This window comes from Vipera berus, assembly GCF_964194415.1.
Source record: "Vipera berus genome assembly, chromosome: 5".
Lineage (NCBI taxonomy): Eukaryota > Metazoa > Chordata > Lepidosauria > Squamata > Viperidae > Vipera > Vipera berus.
In genome coordinates, this window is record NC_138207.1 from 64,668,906 (window position 1) to 64,674,983 (window position 6,078).

Sequence of the window (6,078 nt, forward strand, 5' to 3'; positions counted from 1 at the left end):
AAGAATGAAATAAGATTGGTTTGGTATGATCTATTTTTTAAAAAAATCATATTGGCTTTTAGTTGTATCTCTATTTGTTTCTAGATGTTTGCAGATCTGTTTTTTATTATCTTTTCCAGTATCTTCCCAAGTATTGATGTTAGGTTGATTGGTTTGTAATTTTCTGGGTCTGTTCCCCCCCCCTTTTTTTTTTTAAGATGGGAACTACATCAGCTCTTTTCCAATCCTCAGGTAATTTCCTGGTGTTCCAGGATTTTTGAAAGATATGGTACAATGGTTCTGAGATAACATCTGCCAGCTCCTTCAAAACTCTGGAATGTAAATCATCAGGTTCTGGTGATTTATATTCATCAGGATCAGATATGTGTACTCTAACCATTGTCTTGCTTATTTTAATTTTTATTTCTAGTCTGTCTTTTACAGTTAGGTTTTTGGGAGGTTGGGCTATAGTTTCTTTTTGCATGAAGACTGATCCAAAGAATGAGTTAAGCAGCTCTGCTTTCTCTACTGCCTGTTACTTCCTTCCCATCTTCTCACTTAAGTGGACCTACTGTTTCCTTGACTTTTTTTCTTGTTATTTATATGTTGAAAGAAACTTCTTTTATTATCTTTGACTTGTGTTGCAAGTTTTATTCATTCTGAGCCTTAGCTTTCTTGTCTTCATCTTTGCAGATTCAGGCTATATGCTGGTATTCTGCCTTAGTTATGTGTCCCTCTTTTCATTTTTTGTACTTGTCCTTTCAGTTTATCAGAGAGATATTTATGCAACCATGTTGGTTTCTTCTTGGATTTGTTTTTCTTTTTCAGTTGTAGTACTGGACTGGGCTTTTATGATCATATTTTTCAGTTTCTCATGCTTCTTGAGTTGTTTTCCCCTTTAGGATTTTCATCCATGGAATTTTTTCTTAGGGTCTCTCTGAGTTTGTTAAAATCAGTTATTTTAATGTGTAAGACAGTAGCTGTACTATGTTCTATGGCTTGTGTTTGCATTATATTGAATTCCAAAATGACGTGGTCACTCTCACCCAAACTTCCGGCAATTTCAACTCCCTCTAGCACTTCTTCTCTATTAGTAAGAATTTAGTAAGAATTAGGTTTACTACAGTTTTTCCTCTACCTTCCCTCCTCTACCTTTTAGATGACAAAGTTGTCAGCTAGGTTGGTTAAGAATCTGTTTGATCTCCCACTTGCTGCAGAATTTATCTCCCAGTTGATATCAAGGTAGTTACAGTCTCCCATTACTACACTACTGTGGTATATTTCCTATATACATTTCATACATACATATATCGTTTGATACTGACAGACAGTATACCCTAATACACAAACTTTTTAACAATCCATAAGTTCTTACTGCTAAAATGTTATTCATATTTACTTCCAGCACTCCATTTTTCTAAATATGTGGTGTATATTAAATAAATAATCTAAATGCTTAAGATGCTGAGAACAATAAGCTGAAGAAACAAGAGTGGTAATATTTTCACATTAAAAAATTAACAAAGAACTCAATTTTATTTAAAGCCAGCTATGGGGGTGTTATTTTATGGACTTTGCCCAATATTCATGGCAACTATTTGTTAAAAAATAACTAGGTTTTATTCATATTCAGAATAGAATAATTTTGAACAGATTCCAGAACAGAAATCAACTGCTTTTACATTCTCTCTGTTCATTTGCCTGGAATACTAAATGGGTAAGTAAGTCGGGCCTTGTAAAAAGTACTTTTTTAAAAGCTTAATGTTGTATTGTAGAAGAGTTTGGGAAAGAAAAGTGTAATTTCATACTTGCAAAACAATTTCCCATAGAGAATGTAAAAGATAGAATTGTGTAATGAGCTTGCCATTGGAATTAAAAGTTTGAGACATAGTTAAAATAAAATATATTTGTTTTATTAAACAGAGACTAAAACAAGCTTAATGTTGTATTGTAGAAGAGTTTGGGAAAGAAAAGTGTAATTTCATACTTGCAAAACAATTTCCCATAGAGAATGTAAAAGATAGAATTGTGTAATGAGCTTGCCATTGGAATTAAAAGTTTGAGACATAGTTAAAATAAAATATATTTGTTTTATTAAACAGAGACTAAAAACAAAATATAAGCGCTGTACAGAAGAGATACAGGTGATGATTGCAATTTTCCTTCAAGCTGAGCTCAATAGGCATGTGAAAGAAAGAGGAAGTTAAATAGGCGGGAAGGAAAAGGGAGAGGAAGACAGAATGGTTAAGATGATGAAATGTACATGTTAAAAGGATTACAATTAATCATCAGATATTGATGGTTAGGTTTATAACTGCTAGGCTAAAACCCACATGTTACAAATAAAATAGTGGCATCTTCTGCATATAATAGGAAAAGAGTTGTGGGTTAATTTGGAAGCATGAATATCTATAGATTTAAACTACTGTCTGAGTGAATTTGTATACATATATAGTCTGTGGGTATGTGTGTGTGTATGTATATGTGTGTGTCTTTAGTAAAGTATCTTGCCAGACTGGGTCTAAGTTATAAAAAAAATTCTTTAAAATCAACACTTTAAAATCAGCACTTTAAACAAAAACTGCATAAAGGCAGTATTTGGCACTGGATGGGTATTTTTCAACTAGTACTGCTCAGTTGTTAACTCAATCTAAAGCCTATTTGTTTTTTTTACAACTTTTGCTCTTGGATAATCTAATCCTCCAGTTTAAGGACTAGGTACATTTTAGTGCTCATATTTCTGTTATATATCTCTTGAATGATAATTCTCCAGTATCTTCTCTGCCCACAAATACTCTACAATCTTTGTAATTTCACTACCAAAAAGTGAGGGATGGCATTGATGGATCTGAAACAGATAGGAGTGTGTCCAGTGAATCATACAAAACATTCAAATAGATTTCCTAAGGTACTATGGGTATATGGCAGTTGGGAAACTGAAATGGCCAACACCAGCCAAAAATACGCTAGAAGAGAATTATAGTTTGCTCTAACCAATTGCTACTGAAATTTTAGGAAAGTTGGTTCTTTTTTTTCTTTTAATACTTTTTAAAACCTGCTTAAAATTTGATGGGCATCAAGGAATTGTTCTTGAAACTCCAAAATGAAAAGACGTTTATTTCAGTGTTATACAGTATGTACTCAATCAAACCATGACCTGCATTGATATTTTTGAGATGATTTCCACTGGCTATGCTTTGTTTTAACAAGCTTAAAATTCAGTGAAGAGAGAAGTGTATATATCCTGTTTCTGAGTTGTTAAATATTCTGGGTCAGAGCACTGCATCTGAAAGCCCTAGGGTGCCAAATACTATTAGGGAAAATAAGCCAGGTTAATGGTGGCCCCATTTCACCCCTTTAATCTTGATATAATGCAGACAGGCTCCTCTAATGAGCTTGGAGGTGGGTAGATTGCTCTGTAAACTAAAAATCTAGGGAGGTGTTTTTTTAAAGAAACAAAATGTCAAACTGGCCAGTTTGAGGAAAAATTAGATTTGTGAGAATATCCCACGATATTCATATATTTATTCTCAAACAGTACTTTTCATTCAAATTTAGCGGGGAGGGGGGGAGGAGGAGGATCTGAGCAAGAAGAAGAAAGAGGAAGAGTTAGAGGACGTACCAGGGGTCCAAGTGCTGCTTGACCAGAAGGATGCTAGGACGTTTGTTTGTGTGGATGGATGGGTGATTGGTGGGGTACACATTCCACTCAGTCTTGGCTCCTGCCAGAGCCAGTCGAGAAATCGGGCGGGATACCCACACCCGGTTTGGCTGCGAGACCCGCTTCCCAGCCGCATCACGAGCGAGGGATCCCCGCGGCAGAGAGAGAGAGGGAAAGCGTCACCCTCGCTGTATTTCTCCTCGCGCTTGTTGGGTATCCAACAAGTCATAGCTGAGGGGAACACCAGCCCGCCAGCCGTCGGGGAAAGCCGGGGCTGAGAGGCGAGGATTGACGCGGCGGCGCCAACGCCGCCAAGTCGCCATTTTCCAGCCTCGATCGCGGCCGCCCCGGGACAAGGAGAAGAAGAAAGTTTGCGGGCAACGGAGCGGTCATGTGGTGCAGGCGGAGCTAGGGATTGGGAGGCCTTGCCAGGATAGGAAACCCAGGCGGTCGCTACGGACGGGAAGGAGGCTGCCTCGGCGGCCACCGAGCTACCGCCGTTAAGCATCCTTCCTCGGCCTGGGAAGGCCCGTTTCCCCTCCTCTTGAAAAGTCGCTTCCCTTCCTGAGAGTGACGGCTTCCCGTTTCTGAAACCGCTCGGCGTTGCTTCACCTTCCCGTGTCTTTCGCCACAAGCAGCCGCGCTATGCTCTCCCGGTGGAGCGGCCCAAGGGTGACACGTCCTGCTTTTCACCTGTGTAGGAAAGAAGACGGTTGACCCGGCTGCTTTCCTTTTGAAGAAGAGAGTCGATGTTGGCGTCCATTTTAGTGTTGGACCTATCTGAAAGCATGCAAAATGACTAATTCCAGGACCAAACAAAATTTCTACAGTTGTAGATTGCAGAAGCAATTCTTGCAGATTTCGATTTTGTTTGTGAGCAGGTGATCGCCCTTCTAAATAAAGCAAGTCTGTGCACTGGATGAATGTTGAGAAAAGTCTAACAATGTCTTTTTTTAGGAGAGGAACATATCATTTGAAAGATGAAGGCAGATGGTACCACTCCCTGCAGATATGGAAGCATCTATCACCTCATGGATCCAACTAGATGCCACCTCCTGGGAAATGTGGCAGCTGAGGCCAAGAGAGCCATTGCCCAGATTCATCCATTGCCGCAACTGGTCCTTTATCTGGCCATGACACTCTTCTCACAGACGTTCCTACATTAATCACTTCATATTTGAACTATCGGTATTACATTGCGTTCCATTTGGGGCTGCCCTTGAAAACCACTGGTTCAGAATATAGCTGCATACCTTTAGTGCAAGCTGCGTTGGTTGCCGGTATGCTTTTGAATATTATTAGTCAAGGTGGTGGTAATCTGTAAAGTCCTTCACGGCATAGGTCATGATTACTTGAAGGATCACCTTTCTTCCATCGCTTCTGCCTGCTTTGTAAGATCCAGCAGATGTGCCTGTTTTATGTCCTACGTTGAAATAATGTCATTTAGCCTGGAATCATATCCCTTCAGAATGCTGTATTGCCCCCTCGGTCAGGATCTCAGACCATACAGGAAACATGATAACATGAATTAATTCTACTTTTGTCAGCCCTTTCAACTAAACCAGACGAGACACAACTAGATAAACTAATTCTACTTTATTCTAAGGCTACATTAACAAAACCTAAATCTCAAACTTCCTACTACCATTTTTAACTGCTCGCTCCATTAGGATGAATCCTTCCTAAATTTCTCAGACTATATCACTGGGGGCTCCTTCCTGTTTCCTAGGCAGCATCTCTTCCCCTCCCCAAGGGCATTCCATTATATTTAATACCTGGTTCTCCTCCAGGTTGATGTAAGTTGGTGCAAGCCCTACATTCAGGGTGATATGGGCTCTAGCTTAACCTGTAAATATTAGTTGGATTCCCAAGGTGCTTCATCCTAGATCAGGGATGTCAAACTCCAGTGTCATGTGATGTATCATCATGTGATGTATCGTGACTTTTTTTCCATGGTTGGCAATGGGGTGGGCATGGTTTTGGCATGATGCATCTGGCCCATGGTTTTGGCATGATGCATCAGATGCTCCTTTTCCCTCAGGTGCTACTGAGAAAATGACTTTGGAGAATTGGTACCAGGTTCTCAGTTTATCTTTCCAACTGATTAAATTAAGCCACCCTGAATCGTTGGATATGAGATGGGGAGGCAAATAAATAAATTCTTTGATTTTTAACAATTTCTAAAATTATAAGATAAAATATAGGCATTTTGTTTTTAGGACTGAAATCATTGTATAGTAGATGATTCACAAACATTTCTTCCTACCCTAATGCAAAAATAATTAATTCAATATATCTCATTAGTTTCTGAACTGAAACAAACATGTTAATTTATAAACAGGATGAGGTATCTGTTACATTGCCATATTATTGGCAGTTCAGTGATGCAAAGTAGGTGATAAACAATTGAATAGAAAACCTGCATGTACATAAATCAC